The sequence below is a fragment of the Choloepus didactylus genome, chromosome 11 (assembly GCF_015220235.1).
Source record: "Choloepus didactylus isolate mChoDid1 chromosome 11, mChoDid1.pri, whole genome shotgun sequence".
Lineage (NCBI taxonomy): Eukaryota > Metazoa > Chordata > Mammalia > Pilosa > Megalonychidae > Choloepus > Choloepus didactylus.
Window position 1 is genome coordinate 34,155,362 of NC_051317.1, and position 22,560 is coordinate 34,177,921.

Genomic DNA, 22,560 nt, shown 5'->3' on the forward strand with positions numbered 1-22,560 from the left:
TTCAAGTCTTAATCCATGTTCTGGTGGGAGTGAACCTATTCTAAGTAGGACCTTTGAAGATGTGATTATTAGTTAAGGTGTGGAGTCATTTGTGAATATGACTTTCAAGATCCTATTAGATGAGGTCAAACTGAATCAGGGTGGGCTTCATTCATAAGACAGGAGTCCCCATAAGCAAAGGAAACTGGACACAGAAGTAGAAGCCAGAAGTCAGAAGAAGCCAGAGAAGGACATGGAGCACCATGTGATGCCAGCCAAGGAATCCCAAGGATTCCTCAATAACCCCGTGCTGTTTAAGCCTCCCATGGTGTGGTATTTGTCATAGCAGCCCTGGCAAACTGAGACACCCGTCTATCAGCCATTCTGTCTGGCAGCCTCATTTTAACATGCATTAAATCCCTCTTCCATGCAAGATAGTGCAAGCTAAGGGCACAACTCCATTTCCCAAGGTTTTTGCTTCAGGGGGAGTAGCATTTGATTTCAGCACAAAACAGTCAAGCCACCTGCCATGTTTGCAGTCAAATCCCTGCCATTCACTTGCAATTCTTGCCACCCACTCAGAATGTCCCTTATCTTTTGCATCAGAAACCGCCCTCCCTCATTCACAAATACTGAGAGCAAACCGAACTGTAAGCTCTTCAGAACAGGAATTTATAGAGCGGGGGTAATAAAATTGTACTATTGTGCTCCTGCTGTGATGAGGGCAAGTGAGAGACTAGAAAGTGCCCAGAGCCTCATTTTGGAGCTTTAAGGAGTTCAGGCAGGTAACAAGCACCTTGGCCATTTAGGAAGTAAGGCAAGGGCAGAGGTGGAGCAGAGCAAATGCACGTTAAACTCTCTCCGTGAGGAAAAGCTGCACCTCTGGGCTCAGAATCAAACCAGACAAACCGAGGGTGGTGTTTGGCTGAAGCCTGCCCCACTACCGTGGCTCTGAAAAACAGCTTTTCGACTTGCGAACACCTGGGCATCCGTTTCTGATGGTGCATCAGGCATAAGGTGCCACAGACCAACCTGGTGAGCAAGCAACCTGGCAGGGGGCCCCACAGCCTCGCGCTGGAGAGGGCACGGATGGAAAAGGAAGGCTGCGCTCATTAGCTGGGGCCTGCGTATACACACAAGTCCATGGTGGAAGCAGGTTTTTATAAATCATATCCAAACGCCTTCTGTTTACTCCTCTTCTGGGCATTTCATTTTTGCTCAAGAATCAGCCAATGACGAGATAGGGCAAAGCTCAACTACATCAACACATAACTGGTCCAAAGAAAGAAAGAAATCAAGTTTTTGGAAGGGCAAATTAAGAACACCGTTTGTTTACCTGTGTGTGGTATCATGTAGAGAAAAATTATCTCTGGAGGAGACGTTCTCTGGCTTGCATCTCAGCCCCCTTAGCTCATCTGTGGCCAAAGCCCTGGCTTGTGGACGTGCGCGGCTGCACCCATCGATGGACACTTTGGTTCAGCTGCAGTTCAAATAATGAAAGGGCGCTCGTTCCAGGGCCGCGCCACTTCTCTTCTCCTCACACACACAGGGCACTCCCCCGTGAGCCACCCACGAGGCACAGGAGCCCTTCAAAGAACGTTCCAGAGAGTCTGCCGAAACGCCTGGAAACACAGACCTTTGTCGCTGACTTATGTGTATGCCGTTGTGCAAGTTGTTTACGTTTCTCCCTGCCCACCCTCTCTACCCCCCAATTTTCCTTCTTTTAAGTGATCACAGCTCAGAGTGGTGCTGGGGGTAGTATTATATATAAGCTTTCCGTTTATACACCACCACCTCCTGGCTAAGAAGTCAGGCGTTCACCTTTATAATTTACCTTAATTATAGTCTTTGTCTCTACCCATTACACACCCGAGAATTACGGTATGTGCACGTATGGAGCAAGAAAATGAGACACAGGAAGCATCTGTGACTTGCCCAAGGCTACTCATGTGTTTGCGAGAAGGGGAAATACAAAATATCTTACATCAGACACTGAAGGGCAGAGTGAAGGATTTCCTGACTGCTGAGCCAAGAAGGGAACTTTCAAAGGAAAACTGTTACCAGAACACAGTCAGAATCATGATTCCTAACATAAGGAAGCGAAGGTTAAGAATTAGGGGAAAGCCTATATCCTTTGGAGGAATTAGTTCAAGCTCTTTGAAGAAATGGGAATGTTCTCTGATGATCTTACTTGTCTCTGCTATGTCCCGAACAATAGGGTTAGAATTCATGGCCCCAGGTTCCGAAATCTTCTTTCTTTGGCAAACTCACTGCCTATTCCAGGGCCATTTCTTAGAACTTTCCTCTCCCCCTACCCATGTAAACCAGTGTCAACAGGTTAGCAGATGCCCTTCTAGATCTTTCTCCATGCTCATGTAAGCACATACATGTAATTTTATAAACACTTGGGGAATGGAGTCTTTGTGCTTTATACAAATGGATCTACTTTTCTCTCTTAATATCATGAAAATCTCTCCAAGTCAACCAAGAGTAATTATATAAATCTTTAAAAGGCTGCATCATATTCTGAGGCATTCTTATCATCAGGTTGATACATAATCTATCATCTATTGATACACATTCAATATGTGAGGTGGGCATTTTGGAAGAAGGTACAAAAACAGTACTATTATAAACACTGTACTCATCTTCTTATATGCTTTATGCTCTCTTTATTTTTCCTTATATAGTGCACACTGGTGTATTTATTTGTATAATCTATATCCCAGGAGGGGTATGATGGGGTGAAAGAGTGTTCATATATTTAATACAGATTGTCAGACTGCATTCCTGAAAATGTCAATAATTCACGTTTCCATCAGTGATGTGTACGTGTCCCCTTTCTCATCTCTTTTTTTTTTTTTTTTTTTTTTTGCACAGTAGTGGGTGAATATCTTTTCTTCATTTATCAGACAGCAGAATTCTTATGTCAGTTGCCTTTCATATCATACCCATTTTGTTGTGGGAGTAGGGTTTTTACCTTGTCTTATCAATTTATAAGAGCTCTTTTTATATTAGAGATATTAACCTTATTTCTATCATATGCATTGCAAATATTTTCTCAATCTAATACTTGACATGCTATACTGTTTATATCATCTTTTATCACAGATTTATTTTTTGTCCATCAAAATACTTTCTAGCCCCTTGTTTGCCAAAAGGGGGAGGGATTCAGCAGAAGATTCTCCGGCTGCAACTGCTAAAATTAAGATTAAAAAATTCATTGACATATAGACTTGGAAAGGATCCAGTATAAATAAAACTACATGTACAAGAATGCATTCTTCACTGTTGGCACAAATGTCATCTTAACCCTTCCCAGCCTTGTGAAAATTCAATCACACGGAAAGTCAGCAATGTGGCTGCTTTGTGTGTTGCTCCCTAGAATTCTTAAATCTGGGAAAAGCATTTGGATTGGGGGTTTGGAGCTACAAATATGACTCTGGGGTGTCTGTAGCATGGATCCTTTGTCCAGAACCCATGTACACCCTGTACGATAAGCTTAGCTCAGAAACTGAATTGGTGGATACTGAAAGGGGCCCAGTGCAGCTGTATATATGAAATGGGGAAACTGGAAGAAGGGCCTGACTTTGTTTCTTTAAAACGGTAGGCTGCACCAATGTTTTCCTCCATTCTATAGAAAGACAAGAAGGTAATATGGAAATGCAGTCAATCAGAGAACTGGTTTCTTACATTATCACTGAAGGTTTCTATCCCACAGCTCTGTCATTTCCGGAGTTGGACAGGGATAAAGCCACAGGCTTTTATTGTTAGGTGATAAGAGTAGGAAAAGTCTACTTACCACTCTACCTGAGCCTCCTCCAGGCATCTTTCACTGCTTTTTCTTTTATATTGTTGAATTTTTATCAGACTATTTTTGGTATAAACAATAAAGAGCCCAGAAGAACTAAAAGCAAGGATGTGAACAGACATTTGTATACCAACATTCATAGTGGTATTATTCACAATGGCCAAAGGATGGAAGGAACCCAAGTGTCCATCAACTGATGAATGGATGAACAAAACGTGATAGAATATTACTCATCTGCAAGAAGGATAAAGTCCTGATACACGCAACAACATGGATGAACCTTGAGGTCATTGTGTTAAGTGAAATAAGCCAGACCCAAAAGGATAAATGTTGTATGACTTCACTGATATGAACTAATTATAATAAGCAAACTCATAGAGTTAGAATCTAGAATATAGGTTACCAGGGGATAAAATTGTGATAGAGAAAGTAAGTTGATGCTTAATTTGTGCAGAACTGCTATTTGGGTTGATTGTAAATGTTTGGAAATGAGGAGTGGTAGATAGTAGCACATTATTGTGAGTGTAACTAACAGCACTGTATTATGTTGGTGAGTGTGGTTGAAAGGAGAAGTTTTGGGTCATGCACATTACTAGAAGGAAGTTAGAAGATAAAACATGGGATTATATAAAAACAGTGAACCTTGTTGTGGATGAAGGGACTGTGGTTAATTGTACAAATATAAGAATGTTCTTTCATGAATTATAACAAATGTATAACACTAAAAAAAAAAAACAAAAAACAGTGAAGAGCATGTTCTGGGGTGTTTCTAGTCCCAAAAATAGTAGAATAAAAAAGTCTTAAAAAGTATAGTGGGTTAGTTATGATACCAAAAGCATGAGCATCAAAAGAAAAATAAAAGACATTAGATTTCACAAAATTAAAAACTTATGTGCATCAAAGGACATTATCAAGAAAGTGAAAAGACAACCTACGGAATGAGAGAAACTATTTAGAGATCATATCTCTGATAAGAGTTTAATATCCATAGTATACAGACAACTCCTGCAACTCAACAACAAAAGACACACAATCCAATTAGAAATGGGCAAAGGACTTGAACAGACATTTCTCCAAGAAGATAAACAAATAGCCAATAAGCACATGAAAAGATGCTCAACATCATTAGCCATTAGGGAAATGCAAACCAAAACCAAATAAAACACCACTCACACCCACTAGATTGGCTACTAAAAAAAAAAAAAAAACAAACAAACAAACAAACAAAAAAAAAAAAAACCAGAAAATAACAAGTATTGATAAGGACATGGATATACATTGCTCATAGGAATACAAAATGATGTAGCTACTCTGGAAAACAATTTGGTGGTTCCTCAGAAAGTTAAACATAGAATTACCATACCCAGCAATGCCACTTCTAGGTATATGCCCCAAAGATTTGAAAACAGGGACTCAGACAGATATTTGTACACTAATATTCAAAGCAGTATTATACACAAAAGCCAGAAGGTGCAATCCAAGTGTCCATCAACAGATGAATGGATAAACAAAAAGTGGTATATACATACAGTTGAGTATTATCTAGCCATAAGGAATGAAATTCTGATACATAATACAACATGGATGCACCCTGAAGATATCATGTTGAGTGAAATAAGCCAGATACAAAAGAACAAATATTGTATGATCTCACTTACATGAACTACCTAGAATAAACAAATTCATAGAAACAGAAAATAGATTAGCTATTACCAGGGTCTGTAGTGAGGGGAAAGAATGAAGAGTTTTTGTTAATGGGTATAGAGTTTATGTTTGGGGTGATTACTAAGTATTGGTAATAGATGTGGTGGCAGTAGCACAACTTTGAGAATGTAACTTATATCACTGAATTTAACCACCCGAAAGTGATTAAAATGGGAAATTCTGTATTGTATATATGACACCACAATAAAGTTAAATTTATACATATACATGTGTATATAAATAATGGAATCCCCTTTGTCTCCTGATCCCATCTGAAAGCCGTGATCAACAATAAATTCATAGGATGATGCTGTATCACTGGTGATATGTTCTGTTCTCTGGGTCTCAGACAACTTGCAACCAATAATTAAAAGCACCAATCAGTTTAGGAAAAGTCTACCTTTCCATTTTCTGCATTCAGTAAGCTCCACCATTTAAGAAGATTCCCTGGCACTCCACGTGTGATCAAGGATCTGAACACCACCGTGCAGCAGCGAGAGGAAAGTAACACCACTTTAACAGCTCAGGCAATTCACGGAGCTGAAGCTGCACTTCTGAACCCCCCAACTAACTCATTCCAAATGGCATTCTCAGGAGGTGTCCTCTAGTCTCCAAAAATAACACACATTTACAAAACAGGAAGTTTGGATTACTAACAAACTTCTTTCCATAACGGTGCCTTTCCACTGAAAGGATCCACTGGAAAAAATAACGTTTAGTTCAGCTCATCTTTTTCAACAAGGGTGTGATCCTTGTGACACAGGAATCATGCATGTTTCCAGGGTCTGTAGTGGGGGGAGAGTGTGAAAAGTTATTGCTTAATGGGTATAGACTTTCTGTTTGGGGTGATTACAAAGTGTTGGTAATAGATGTGCACACACACCTGTGGGTGGATCCTGGATGCTCAGAACCCATCACTTAACACACAGCCCTGCAGCCGGATGTAAAATACCATATATCACTGCCGGGAATTTTAATGGCCAGTATCAAATCATATTTTCACTAACCATGAGAAGTGTGACCTTCCACTTGACAGTAAGATGCCAAACACATTCCTCTTTGATTAGAAAATCAAACTCCTAAGTCACTGACAGAATTCTGGTGACACCTGAGCGTCCCAGCTTTGTTCCTCTTACAGAAGGTGCTAACAACACAAGTAGGGTTAACTGAAATCCTTACAGGAAATCAAACACTGAGTGGTGCTCGGGTCCGATTATTAACTCCTGCATTTTATAAGCAGTGTGTAATTGAGTCTCTTACCCTGGATATCATACATGTCCCTAGAGATTCATTTTGCCAACAAGTGTGTTTTCTGCTGCCAGGAAAACCGACACAGAGAATGTGAAATGCATCAGCAGAAAATACTCAGCAGGGCTCTTACATACTGAAGTTTCATTAGCTCAAAGTCCCTGGGGAAAAGAATATCATTGTAATAATTAAGAGTGCAGTGTGGGGTGAGAAATCAGTAGGGCAAATTTTCACTATGAGAAAGTAGGACTTTAGTAATAAGGAACACTGGGGAACTCGTTAAAACCTATAACTTAACTTGCCCTGTCTCTCCCAAGACTCAACTGAGAAGAGACCATGCCTCTCGGAGAGCAAAAGGTAAAATAAGTGCTGAAGAGAGTGCACATCAAACACTGCACTCTAACAGTCTGTCCTTATTTGCTATAACCAGACCAGCATTTTATGTTACAACAATGGAGCAATTCACTGCTAAGTTGTATAATGAAATAAACCCCTCAAGGAAAGAATTACCTTTGGGACTTTCTTGGTCATGTTTTAGGTCACTTCTGTAGTTTGAAAGCACGACTATATCAAATGAAGGGTTATGAGCAGCCTTCCAGTAGACTCGCCAACCCCCTACTCCAACGGCCCAGTGCCTACGGCTCTGCCTGAGGCCCTGTCTCTCTCCACACACTCTCCTGGGTGAGCTCATCCAGGCCCTGGGCTACTGTCAATGCGGTGACAGCTCCCAAATACATGAATCTAACTCCACTCTTTCTCCAATAGTCCAGACTCACATCTACAACTGCCTACTCTCTACATATGGATGGGAAATGAGAGCCTTCCAACACGAACTTCACATGGCCTTAGGAAAATTCCTGTTCACCCCCAAAGCCAAGGGTGAAGCCAAAAAACAGGGCTTCCCTGCCTCAGTAAGTGGGCCACCGTCCACCAACTTGTTCAAACTCAACACTTACAATTCGGTCTTACTTTTCCTTCCCCTCTCTCTCCATGCCCAATCTATCAGAACAGCATTGCCTCTACTTCTAAAAACAGGGCAAAGCCATCTACGCTTGTCCAGCTTCTCCAAGAACACCTCAGTCCCTGCCACCATCAGGCCCAGCCACCCATAATGACCTTCTGACTGGTCTCCTGGCTTTCCCTTTTGCTAGTTCACTCTTTGGCTACTGAAAACTGCCTTCCAATCCTGTCCCACCACTGTCTCTCTAAAGGCTTCCCAATGCCCAAAGCCAAATCCAAGTTTCATATTCCGGCTTACAAACTCTCCACACTCTGAGCCTTGCCCCACTCTGTGGACTCAGTTCACACCCTGCTCCCCTAGCCTGCTTACACTAGGACAAACGAGTCCATCCCAAGCCACGCCCATTCACACTCTTATCACATGACCCTATCTGAACTCTCTACAGAGAAGTTACCATATACGATACTTGTCTTATCTATTAGGAGTATCAAAGTTGTTCAGGGTCCAACTCTCTCGCCTATAATGAATGGTCTATGAGAGCCAGGAGCCAGAGTTTCTTGTTTGCCAGTATATTCCCAATGCCTAAAGCAGAGTTTCCCGCACTGCATATGCTCAGTAAATATCTGCTTGAGGGAGGGGGTGATTTAAGCCATTTCTCATTGTCACTTTGCCCGCAATTTTCAAGAAAAGTAGTGTAATATGCCAATAATAGAATACATGATTTCCAATCAGACGTTAACTGGGATGCCTGCTAGTCCTGAGTGACCTCACGTACAGGAAGAGATGCTTCAGATGTCCCATTGTTTAAACAGATGTTTGTCCGTGAGGGGTGGTTTTTGAGACCAACCACCAATCATGGGTTTTCTGTAGGGAAATTACACACTGAAGGTGGGTTCCAACCCTCAAAATATTTGCTAGCTCAGTGAATTAAAACCAAGACGCTATTTGTAGACACCTAAAGCTACTTTACTTTGCAATAACACTTAGAATAGGTGGGCTTTTTTGCTTAATTCTTTTGGGTAATATACAACCAAGGGCCCTCTTGGTGATCTTTGGAAAATAAAAGGGGTGAAATAAATACTTCATTAAGAAGTTACATATTACCCACTGGGTTCGGCCATCCAGATGACCTATGAGAGATGTGGGCCAAGTTTTTTAAGCTCACCACACCCTAGTTTACTCATCTGCAAAATGGGGATAATGGCAGTACATACTTTGTATGGTTGTTAAGATAAAATGATATACACAAAGCAATGGTACCAATGTTTAGGATTCTGGAAGTGTTCAAATAATTTGTGCCATTATTATGAATTATTATTAGGTTATTACCAGAGTAATAAACTATTTCCTATTCTGAGGTGTTGGAGAATTCTTATTAGAGTTCCATTATCATTGCTACATTACAAAGGACCATCAAATGGCTTACACTGGTGAACTTGTCAAAGGCCTCATTCAGATCCAAACATGGATGACCACAGCGGGCAGGGGGAGGTGACTGGGAAAATCTACACCCTACACTTTCTACACTGGTGGAATTGGCATGGCTTCAAATAAAGAAGAAACTGCCCTAAATCCATAAAGTCTTCACAAACCATGGACTTGTGGTTAGAAATGTTAGTTTTAGGTCTAAACAACATGTAAGATTTACTAAAGGAAATAAAAAGTACTTTGTAAATGCACCACCACAAAGACAGAGATGGAATGAGAAAATAAGAATCAGAGTTAGAATGTATAGATGATTCTTACTATTAGAAGCACAGGACAAAGTTGAACCATTGTAGTTCACTTTTTGTTATTGCTATTATTATGACACCCAGAAGAAATTTCTAAGAACTTTACATAGACTTTTTTACACCTGGATATTACAATACTAAAAGAACATAACATAGTCCTAAAATGGAAAGTTATAAAAAGAAATTCAATCAACTCCCACAAAAAATATAGACAAATAATAATCATTTGAGAGAAAAGAAATAGACCTGCCTATCTAAAAGTTTTGTTGGCTCAGTGTTGCTATTTTAGAACGAGCATTAATATATGAAGCGTGTTGCCCTTCCCATGTTTCAGCAATGCTGTTCCTTCTTGTTTGGTGTTTCCTATGTAGCAGGACTGTGGACACCTTGTGTTTTGTACCCACAGGGGTGACACAATCAGCAGCAGGACACAGTTATGTGTACACAGATGCCAATAAGGAAGACGGGGACATTCCTACTTTTCCAGAGTGTCCAATGCAATAAAAAACTTGTATGTGTGTGTGTGTGTGTATGTGTGTACACTTGTGTGTACGTGTAGCACCAAGTTAGTGAAAGATCATTTATTTGAAAGGTGCTACAAAGCTTTGGTGTCTATTAGGTGGGTCCTTAAACAGCTATTAATTAAATTACCAGAAATCTATAATTGGGCCACATCGTTGGGCTTCATTACACTGTGTGGACACGTTTCACTGATTATAACTCCCCATTTCATGCTCCTGATGACAGTGCCCTATATATTCATCTGACCCTGAACTGTGCTCACCGCCTGGCAAGACTCAGTAAAGACACATCGGTGCTGTTTTCTGGACATAAATGTCCCAGATAACTATGTTACAGGAAATAGACTGCAGGATTCTGGGCTTGGCTAAACCCCATAACCCAACCACCTCACTGGGCCATCCATTTCTACCTGTGATAACAGGTGCTCCTTGAAGATGATGCTGACAGAGCTCTGCTGTGGCACGGGTCCCAGTGCCCAGTGTAAGAAAGGCAAAATGCCAGGAAGGAACTGACATCGGACCCTTCAGAGTCGGGGAAGGCGCGTGGGGTTTGGGCCCAGGTGCTATGTGAATGCCAATGCCTTCCTTTCCAGTTCTCCTCCCAACTCAAGATACCCATTAGGGAGACACGGAGTTTGGAATAACGGCCCCACTCTACTGCCTTTGACGTCCACTTCTTCTGGAAAACAATATACTGTTCTGGAAAGCTGTAAAGTGACTGCTTCCCAGCTGGACAACAGGAGAAAACCTATGACGGCTACCACAGATTATTATAAAATCTTATAATAAACATCTTAAATTAAATGTAACACAATCAAAAGAATACATTTTTGTTAACACTCTTAAGGACCATTAGTGTAAATTATATTTTACAAACTTTAAGTCTAATTCACTTCATTAAATAACACATACATATTCTTTGCTTATTATGTGCCAGAGTGTTAGGTACTGGCGGTGTGAAGGGTAGGACTATACACACAAAAACAATATTACAATGAATCCAACTTTAAATTGCCATTGCAAGGACACCAGACGAGGTGCCAATTATCTCATCTGGTCATGGGAAGGGGACAGAAAGGTCCGCAGAGGGGATGACACATGAGCTGAGAAACTGATTAACAAGAAAATATCCACCCACTGGAGAACACGGGTAAAGTCATAACAAATACACTAAAGTCAGGAAGGGGGGATCCCATTTCTTCCACTTGCAGACAAGCTCAGAGCCTCCCAGCTCTGTGCCCAGATTAGTAATAGGGTTCTTCTCACCCAGTTTGCAAAACGCTAAATGCGTGCATCCATCCATCCAACAAATGATTATTAACACCCTTATGAGCCAGGCCTGCTCTTGCAGTAAACCAAGCTGGTGAAACGCTCCATGCCCTCCTGCAGCCTACATGGTTGGAGACGGTAGAAATAACACCAAACGTATAAGTAATACATCAAATGCATCAGCTAGTGTGGTAATCTTTGGAGGAAAAAAAAATAAAGCAGAGAAGGAAAACAGAATTAGGGGGAGGGGGTTTCAATTTTTAACAAGTTGGCCAGAGACGTCCTCCTGAGAGGGGAATAGCTAAATAAAACCCAAGGTACGCAAAGGAGCTACCCTTGGGGATATTCAGAGAAACAATGTTGGGGCACAGAAAAGAGCCAGTATGGAGCCACCGAGGCAGGACCGTGTCTAGTGTGTTTGAGGAAGAGCAAGGAGGCCAGCTTGTCTGGAGCTACTGGGGGGAAGGAGCAGGTGTCGGAGGGCTCTGTAGGCCATGTAAGGACTGGCTTTGTCTCTGAATAAGATGGGAACCTCCAGAGGATCCGGAGCTGGGAACCTCTCTGGCTGCCTCCTGGAGAACAGACAGCGGAGCTCAGGGGCTTAAGAAGGGGCCCACTGGGAGGCTGGTGCAGCCACGGAGACCAAGATGATGGATACGTGGCCGGCTGGTAGCAGTGAAGAGGTGAGATGTGGCAAGATTCGGGACAGATTTTGAAATCACACCAATAAGATTTGCTAGCAGATCAGACATGGAGTGAAAGAGGAAGGGAAGAAACGGAATTCCAACTTCTTTTGGCCTAAGCAAGCACGAAGGATGGACCTGTCATTATGGGGAAATCTATTGAAGAGCATGTTTGGAGGTTAGGGGAAAGAAATGGAGCTCGGCTTGGACATGTTAATATGGAGACATATATTAAATATTCAAGTGGTGTAGTCATATGACAGCTGAATTTAAAATCCTAGAGCCTAGGGGAGAGGCTGTAGCTGGAGACAGACATGCAGGAGGAATCAGCATGTCAACTGTCTCTAAAGTCAGGAGACTGGGTGAGGTTTCCAGGATAGTGAGGATGGCAGGAAAAGAGATGAGGTCCAGGCACTAAACCCTATGGGGCACCAATGTTTGATGGAGACACAGATGAGCAGGAGTGAGCTGTGGAGGCTCAGAGAGAATGGCCAGAGATGCAGGGGTCAAGCCACAGGAATGTGGAGGTCCCAAAACCAAATTAAGAAAAGGCTTCACAGAGACAGGAGGGATGGACGCTACGAATGCTGCTATTCTGTCCAGTAAGATGACAACTGAGCCTCAGCCACAGGGTTTTGTAACACGGTGGTGACTAGAGACCTGGACAAGGCAGCAGGGGAACAAAAGTGAAAGCTTCATTGGAGGGGGTTCAAGAGGCAATGGAAAGACAGGAATTGAGGACAAATACAGGGAAAGCTCCTTTAAGGAGTTCTGCTGTGAAGAGAGGGAGAGGAATGGGGTGGTACAACTGGAGAGCAAATCAGGGTCAACAGCTCATTTTTTAAAAGATGGTAGATATTTGCATTCCTTCTGGAAGGCCCAAGCAGAGAGAGGAAAATAAAAACTGATGATGTGGGAAAGAAAGGAGAGAACTGTTTAGGGGTCAGCTTTGAGCAGGGGGGAGGAGGAGCAGAATCTAGAACAGACAAGCTTGGGTCAAAGGCCTAAATGGGAATTAATCAAGAGTAACCAGCTGGGTGGGATGTTGTGCTAGCCCAGATTACAGCAGGTGCTTTATCTTCAAATAGTCATTTTAGCAAGGAGGTGGCTTGCACTGAAAAGAGGAAGAGCAGTTCTCAAAAGGTGTGTGACCACTAAGCTGAGAGCCGAGCAGTCACCCCATTTATGTCTACTAAAAAAAAAAAATGCAGCTATGGTAAAAAACTTCTATCCACCCATGTAATTCTTCAGTGCTGGAAATATAAGCTTTACTCACTATTTTTGGATGCTGATACATGAAAACATGGTGGTATTTACTTCCCAGAATCTCCCAACCATATTTCCAACCTTGGCTTTTTCTGTTTTGGTTTAACCATCAGTGGTTACTGCCCAAGCTTTAAGTAAAAGCAAATGAAGCAAAGTGACTCTGATTTCTTCGTGGACCACGAGGCTAAAAGACACACAAACACACATGGAAACCACATGAAAAGCTCCAGTGGATAAAACACGAACAGACTGGCTCTGGGAGTCCTGCAGCTATAGCAGCCTCTCCAATCCTCTGATCTGGACACTACGGTGCAGGAAAACCCCAAGTCCCATGAAATCCAAAGATCCAAACACAAGGCCATTTTTACGTCCTTGGGAAAATTCCATCAAAAATAACAGACGCCCCTCCCAGCTTGACCTAAACAAGAAACTAAAAACAGAAAGTGGATTCTGAACTTCACCACACATCTGTGATTCACCAGTACCTACCTACAGTAGACATAAAGCCACTGACCTTTAAGACAGTAACATAAATGGAAGACTCTCAACAAAACAAAAGAGAAAAAAGATGAAAATCCCGAACAGAAGAGAACAGAATGAAGGAAAGCAAGGTTTTCCAAGTTCCATTGTGGGAATTCCAACGAATTCTAACATGGATAATGGAAGCAGACAATTCTCCTGTTGGTGAACTTCAGTAACACAGAGTGAAAGGCCTGTATCGAAACACATCATATCTGCAGGGGCCTTTGAATTCTTCATGGAGATTTTCCATCGGGCTGATGAGACAATAGGGCAGGAATAAGGAGGAGTGGAGTCCACAGATTCGCTGTTACTGACATTGGTAAGAATGACAGGCTAAATCTTAATCACAAAATACAGCACTCAGTGTATTTAGGCTAGTTACACTCTTTTTGTCAAGATTACACAGAAATTCACCACAAAATAGCACACCATCTTCCAATCAGCACCAAGTCACCAATGGAAATACCAAAAGCAACTCAGTTACTTAGTCTCTTGGCCTTCAGAACCTCAGCATGGCTTAAAAACATTTCATTCTCTATTACTGTTCTCAAATTTGTGTCCTCTCATGTTCTCCACTTTATCAAGAAATCTAGAAAACCAAGAAATTAAACACAGAGCTGAGTTGTGGTTGGATCTTTCCAAAGGCAGATTAAGGTCCATCCCAGAAAATGAGACCTACCTAATATTCAATCTTTTAGAACTTAGAAACTTACAAAATCATTACTGCATGCACATCGTAATGATTTATTATTTTAGGTGAATACTCTAAACTCAACAAATGTGGACATGTTGTTCAACCTGTACATTGGATTTGTCCAGAGTTGTCTTGGTCTTCTATGCACACCACATAATATTTAATGCAAAGTTACAAAAATTCAGTACAAGAACGACACAAGTGCCAAAACATTGAAATTATAATTTCATGATATCCAACACAATGGAGTAAGTTTTATTTCAAGAAAATATTGAAATGAAGCTGTTAAAAAATACAGGCAAAAGCTGTAGGACCTCTCAAGTTGAGAAAGTTATTCTTTCTCTAACTAAAAGAGGAATAAATAAAAGAGCGAAAGAATTTCAGTTGTTTGGCAGTTTTTGTAAATGAGGTCAGTATTTGTAAGATGAAGCAATATGCAGCTGGGATCATCTCCCATTTGTATAAATATTTTGATTGTCTGAACATACTCATTAAAGTAAAACTGGGGGTTGATTTGGGGCAGTGAGAAAGAAAAGCAGAATAAAACTGTGAGAAGAATTATAAAAATAAATATTCTTTAAATCACTTCTCCCTGAATTAAGGCATTGAATATCTTATATAAGGTCAGAAAAAGGAAGAGAAATTTTTTATTAACTTTCTAAGCAGTGAAGGAAACAATTCTGAAGAAGAATTTGGCAATGTTCAATAAGCTTTTTAAATTTAAAAGAACAAAATTAACGTGTAAATTAAATGGGAAAACAATAACAAATAGTTATTTGTTATTAAATAACAAATAACTATTTGTTATTCTATTAAATCTATTAATAGAATCTATTAATCTATTAATATCTCTATTAAATCTATTAAAATCTCTAAGAAAGATTCTTATTCTTGGATAAACAGTTAATAAAATTTGCAAACAATCTCTCTCTCTCTCTCTCTCTCTCTCTCTCTCTGCACTCCACCCCCCCACAAACACACCCACACACAAATTCTTTCTTTCTCTCTCCTCTTCTCCCTCTCTCCCTTTCTCAAAGTAATGGCTATCACATGAAAAAATATATATATATCAACTATATAATATAATGAACACTCAATGAAATGTGTACTTTTAAAATGAATGAATGCTATCCAATTGGCAAAAAAACAGTAAAGATGCTACCCAATGATAGTGAAGTTTCAGCAGAAAAGACTTCCTAACACATTATTGGTGAAGTATAAATATCTATAACACTTCTGCAAAGCCAGTAGACAGTCCTACAAAACTCCTGCATTATTGAATTAGTAATTCAATTACAGTTATTCTGACCTAACAATTTAACCCTCAAGTAAAAGAAAGCTCACGGTATTAAATGCTATTGCTTCCGAGCCACAAACTTAATGAACACATTTCTACTTTTCACAAAGGAGATGGTAGTATGAACTACACAAAGCTCCAAAGTGGCAGATCGAGGACTGAAACCAGGGGCACGGGAAGGGACTCCAGTTCCCCTTTTGATGCTTATTTCAGCATCACCTATGATTTTTTTTAACTGGAAAGAACCTATATATTCAATGAAAGAGATATGGGTATGGTTCCTTCATATGATAGAATATGATATATGCATTAAAAATTAGGTCTATTAACAATTTGCCGTAATATGATGATGCATGTATAAAAAGTGTAAAAGCAGTATACAAAATTATTATGTCTAGTATTTTTTTCAAACTCTGTAAAATATTTTTCAAAAATATATTGTAAAGAACAGCATTAAATGCCAGCGGTAGTTGTCTTTGGGTGGAGGGGTTATGGGTGAATTTTTCCCCTTACTTCAAATATTTTTCATAATAAGCAGTCACTACTTCAATATGTTTATTTTTTTCAATTATAAATTGCACAAATCAATAGTCTTAAAACTTTTAGATAGAGACTGTATGGCTCATAAAGGGCAAACACCCATCAAAAACACCCTTGGCCCCAGAGATCATCATATATTCCTATATGTTCATGTCACCTTTTGATAACAGACATATACATATGTGTGGAGAAACTATGTGTGTGTGTGTTTACAATGAATGAATTATATTAAATATATTACTCTGCGATTTGCTTTTTCCAATTTAGTAGGTACCACAGATAGCTTTCAATTACTTATTTTAAATACTTTTATTTATATATATTTTTTAATCTTTTTATCCATTACTTTTATAATCAAAATTTTAGTTTTTGTACCTGGATAACACTTTTCCATTACTTATGGAACAAGTATCTAGGGACCAGTGGCCCCTTAAAAGAGTTATGTCTCCAAAAATCTATTACATCAGGTTCATTGGCTTGCTGCAATTAACTACTTCCAAAATGAAGGAAGGAAGGAAGAAATAATACAGCTCCCTGTATAAACCCCTCAAAGAAACACACGTTATTTGGTCTTTTTTCATTTTTCTTTGCCCATCTTTTTTAATGATAATGAGTATAGTACAGAATACAATAAGCCTTGAAGGGTGAGAAGTATCGTTTTGCAGGATAAGAAGTAAAGTACACAAAAATAATGATAACAACCCTATATCGCTTGAGTACATGGCAAGAGGTATCAAACCATGTTATCTCATGGTTTAAGTATGTCAACTTGGTTCAAACTTGACTCTTTAAATATGTCTTTGCTCATAAAAAAGATATGATACTAGAATACCTTTGCGCATAATAATCAAACAGCTCAAGATAATTGCACGTTTGCCTTAATATGTATAAGCAGCAGGCAATGAGTTTGCAAAATAAGAATTTCACTTTTAGAAACTATGTGAAGACCAGGATAGCAAATACTCTCTAAACTTACAAGTGAGCCATACATTTTAGATTAACAACTGATACTTATCAGGCCCTCCTTTTAGCAAAGCTGTAGTCTAGCAGTCTACTTATCAGGCCCTCCTTTTAGCAAAGCTGTAGTCTAGCAGTCAACGCCAAGTATTAGGAAACCAAAACCCACTTATTCCAAGAGTTGAGATTTTGCTGTTAAAGTAGACTTCATTAAATTCTGAGCATCGAAGCTAAATTTTGCTAAGGGACCCACATCCACAATATTACTGACAACTCTCACCCTCTATACAGTGGGATCTTCAAGCATTACAAGGATCATGTAGACCTGGGCTCAGCAAACTACAGCCCACAGACCAAATACGATTGTCACCATCTTTGTAAATAAAGTTTTATTGGAACAAAGTCACACTCATTCATTTACATATTGTCTGTGGCTGCTTTAAGGCCACAACAGCAGAGCTTAGTAGTTATGGCAGAGGCTGTATAGCCCGCAAAGTCTAAAATGCTTATATCTGAAAGTTAACAGAAAACATTTTCCAACCCTTGATTTAGAGTGCTGTTTGAAAAAATTAATTTCTTAATGTTAATGTGAGCTTTCCTTTAAGCGACCCCCAAGTGTCTCCAGTAATTAAAAAAAAAAAAAATGTGTATCTGCCCTTATTCTCAGAAGTTATTCCTAGTGCTAAGGGGGCATTTAGTGTTAAGAATTAGGAACATGAACTCAGTTCAAATTCCAACTCAACCTCTGACTAGGTGGCAATATTGGGCAGATTCCATAACCTCCATAGGCTTCAGTTGCCTCATCTTTAAAATAGGGATCCTAATAGTACCTACCTCCAACAGTTTGAGTATCAAACACATACCACTTAGCACAGGGCCTGGTACAAACTAAGAACTTACATTAGCCAATATTATCCTTATCCTATTGTGATGACAATCATACATCCGAAACAACCCCACATAGGCTCAATGTGGCCTTTACGTTTCCTTCCAGCTCTTGGGTTCTGGGGTTCTCCGTGGAGGTAAAAATGCAGGACAGAGACCCACAAATGTTGGTTTTCAAGTCCTCGTTCAATCCATACTGAATTATGTGAACCTGTATCTATGTGGGCTTGGGGAAGACACAAAATGTGGAAACTCGATTTCTGCTTCTCCAAAATGTAAGGACTAGACTAGAGAACATCAAGTTTCTTTCAGCTGAAGATTTCTATATACACACAAGGCGCAACCCCAACATCCCTTTAAGCAACCTCCTTCTTGAAAAACACAGAGGACAGGGAACTTATATCCCAGAGTGGGAGCGTTATCAGCTATACAAAAAATTATACCAAAAAATTGCATATAATTGTATTGTATACAAGTATACAAAACAATTATACAATTATACCAAGAATTATTTTATTACTTACACAATCATATAGGCATAATTAGCAAGGCATTTGGGGAATTGGAAAGAAGTAGAAGCATGTCCACAACGAACACAATGCGTGCTTAATTTAGTTAGGGAGACACAATAAGCAAGCACAAAAATATCCTTAATAAAATAGGTAGCATGTTTCCAAGGAGACTTTGTCCCGTTTCCCTTGCATACTGGCTCCTCCCTCATACCCCCCAATCCTCTTGCAGCCCTCCCTTTCTCCCGTCCCCCTGAGAGGTGGCACCAGGTATTGCTGGAGAGGGAGACAGCACTTAGGCTTCAAGGAAGCAGTGACATCTGAGCTGGTCTTTGGAAGATCCAGAGGCAGACTCAGGAAGGGGAGCAGAACAGTGGGAAGTGGGGGAGCCACCCCTACACTGTCCAAAGGCCAGCAGAAGCAGAAAGATACGTGAGGTTCATCTGGAGAGGAGCCACGAGGCATCACAGAGAGCTTGGACCTTGTCCAGCAGGTTCAGGGAACCAGAGACAGTCCCAGAACACAGATGTGAGAGCACCATGGTTGGCACAACAAAACGAATCTAGGGGCACAGAAGGTAACTGGAGCAGAGTCAAAACTGAATGCAAGCAGGAAATCACATCATTGGCCAGAAGATGCTATAATTCAATGACAACCTTGGAGTCTTTGGAGTTCCTGAGTGATTTTGCAGTGAAGTTAACCCCAAATAAGAATCCTGCCTTTTTGAAGACAAATCCGTCTTTCACTGCCATTTTTCAGAGCAGATGTAAGTGAAGCTTATAAGCTATCAAAGTATCTCGATAAAATTCTTGATTTCATCAACCGCCAGTTAGGTTTCTCACTTACCAAGTAGAAAAAGGGTGGAGGCCACGTTTCCTCAGTCATGTATCACAGTAAAACTCCGAACTCACGGGCACTCAAGCCCCAGTCTCACAAACCAACGCTTCAAAAAAGAAAGAAGAAAAGATTCTATTATTAGCTAATTTTAAAAGAAGCTGCGGTCATTGGTCACTGATCCTAGAAAATTCATTCAATACCCTGCACGACCAGCAGAAGCTGCTTTAGAAACCTAAGGCTTGAGGGAGAGCAGCGTAGGGTGACTAAGTAATCACCAACATAATAGCCCTGACTTAAAGTCAAGGCCCTCAGTGAATTTCTTTCTTCAGAAGAGGAAATAAAAATCCAAATGCTGTCAACAAATGAATGCAAATATCATAAAATATCAAAAGGGAACTTTATTTCAAACCCATTTAAATTACTTCAAGAGGTTCAAAGTCAAATTCAGATTGTGTGAATTCACCCATTTTGTGATGGCTCTCTCATCCCATTTTTTGGCATATATAGTACCTTAGCTAAGGTATCTCAAAAACAGGAAAAAAAGGCAGACGGTGCAGAATAAACTATATCAAAAATTAGAGTTTCTATTTTTATTTACATATTAGCTTCTTTGGTGCAGAATTATGAGATTTATAGGCCAAAGAAAAACAATGCAGAAAAACAATTCACTTTACTAAAACCAAGTAAAGCTATCCAACTGCCTCATTCAGTTTAATATATAAAAATCCTGAAAACCTCATGTGCCAGTTCGAATGTATTACGTCCTCCAAAACACCATGTTCTTTGATGCAATCTTGTGGGGGCAGATGTGTTAGTGCTGATTAGGTTGGAATCTTTTGATTGAGTGTTTCCATGGAGATGTGACTCAATCAACTGTGAGTGAAATGTTTGATTGGATAATTTCCATGGAGGTGTTACCCCACCCATTCAGGGTGGGTGTTAATTAAATGACTGGAGCCATTATAAAAGAGTTTACAACGAGAAGGATCTTAGAGCAGCTAACAGTGACATTTTGGAGAGTGCTGCAGCTGAGAGACACATTTTGAAGACGGCCTGTTCTAGTTTGCTAAGGCTGCCGGAATGCAAAACACCAGGAATGGATTGGCTTTTATAAAGGGAGTTTATTTGGTTACACAGTTACAGTCTCAAGGCCATAAACTGTCCAAGGTAACACATCAACAATCGGGTACCTTCACTGGAGATGGCCAATGGTGTCCGGAAAACCTCCATTAGCTGGGAAGGCACGTGGCTGGTGTCTGCTCTAAAGTTCTGGTTTCAAAATGGCTTTCTCCCAGGATGCTCCTCTCTAGGCTGCAGTTCCTCAAAAATGTCACTCTTAGTGGCACTTGGCATATTTGTCCTCTCTCAGCTTCTCCAGAGCAAGAGTCAACAGCTGTCTTCAAAATGTCTCTCATCTGCAGCTCCTGTGCTTTCTTCAAAGTGTCCCTCTTGGCTGTAGCTTCTCTTCAAAACATCACTCACAGCTGCACTGAGTTCCTTCTGTTTGTCAGCTTATTTATATGGCTCCACTGATCAAGGCCCACCCTGAAGGGGTGGGGCCATGCCTCCATGGAAATATCTCATCAGAGTCATCACCCACAGTTGGCTGGAGCACAAATCCATGGAAACATTCAAAGAATTACAATCTAATTAACACTGATAGGTCTGCCCACACAAAATTACATCAAAGATAATGGCGTTTGGGTGACATAATACATTCAAACTGGCACACAGCCGTTGAAAGCTGATATTTTGGAAAACACCATTTTGAAACCCAACCTGGAAGCAAGCAGATGCCAACCACATGCCTTCCCAGCTAACAGAGGTTTTCCAGACGCCACTGGCCATCCTTCAGTGAAGGTATCTTATTGTTGACACCTTACCTCAGACAATTTATGGCCTTAAGACTGTAACTTTGTAACCAAATAAACTCCCTTTATAAAAGTAGATCCATTTCTGGGTGTTTTGTGTAACAGCAGCATTAGCAACCCAGAACACCTGACACTACTATTTGGTAGAAAGAATATCTCAAAACAGCAGCCTCTCTAGAAATGTGCCTGCCAGAATGTGGAGAAACAAGAGCTTTCCATCTATTTGCAGGAAAGGGATGTGTCCCTCACCAGTTAAGGATACCCATTGCTTCAAATACTGTGCTTCAGGGTTCTTGCTTTTTCTGTTCTCCTACTCCATCTTCTTTCTTCTCTCTGCAGCTTGTGCTGCTATAAATTGGAAGCATCCTGATGTTGCCTGTTCCCACCCATACACTTAGGCAGCAGCTAAGAATATTGCAGAGAAGATGGGAGAAGAACGTCCCAAGAACATCCTAGCTCTTCCTCTACTCCATGATTCCCACATTATCTACTTCAGTTTTTAACTAAAGGTCATTTGCCTGCTGCAAATAAACTGAATTTCATCTCTGCTGAAATGCTGTGTGGGAATTTCACTTACAAAGTGTCGCTGTCCCTACAAGGGACACTTTTCGTGGTTCCTGAGAAATGAGGGGGGCCAGCCAGCTCCCCAAATCGCCCTCAAAGGCACTTAGCATTGCAGCACAGCTAGTTCCTAGGAGGTCCCAGCTCAGTCTTGAAAGTTTGTGACATCATCCTTTGGAAAGGAGGAGGCGCAGATGCAAATCCTTGAGGCCAAAAGCGGGCTAGGGGAGCTCTCCCTGGGGTCAGAAGACATACTAGCCTGGGAGAAAAATTCCTATGAGTGGCCAATTTCTTGCACACAACACGGATATCTCTTTTGGGTGTGGCAGCAAATATGTTAGTTAGGACTTCTTTATTAAAAGGCATGTTTGAATGTGTGAACTTCCTCTTTCAACTCTTAAAATCTGTTTTTGCAACAATCACTAAAAAATCCCTGGTATTTATTTGTTTATACAGTAATCAAAAATTTAAATGAGAAAGTTGGACAGAGCTACCGGCTGCTGCCATCCATAGCTGGCAATTTCTGTCGCCTCCCATGTGTCAGAATTGGATTAAAATCAGGTCTGACGATTAGGTCTGGAGGTGGAGTCAGTAACAGGAGCAGACAACAAGCACTGCAGGAAGAGAACATTCCTGCCAAATGCAGGCAAATAGAAGCCCCACACTTCAGACTTCACCAAGCCCCTTCCCGAGAAGGGCAACACCTCCGAGC

General features: G+C 40.6%; 1 protein-coding gene across 2 annotated transcripts in view; it reads right to left on the bottom strand.

Annotated features, from left to right (window-relative positions):
• The window catches only part of SEMA5A (semaphorin 5A), a 524,772-nt gene that overhangs the window by 386,917 nt on the left and 115,295 nt on the right, over window positions 1-22,560 (bottom strand). The window contains exon 2 of one of the 2 annotated variants that reach the window (XM_037799395.1): window positions 19,426-19,522. The exons of the other annotated variant lie outside the window; for it this stretch is intronic. The gene's annotated coding sequence lies outside the window, so the exon portion shown is untranslated. The remainder of the gene's footprint in view (window positions 1-19,425; window positions 19,523-22,560) is intronic. 2 annotated transcript variants of the gene reach the window in all.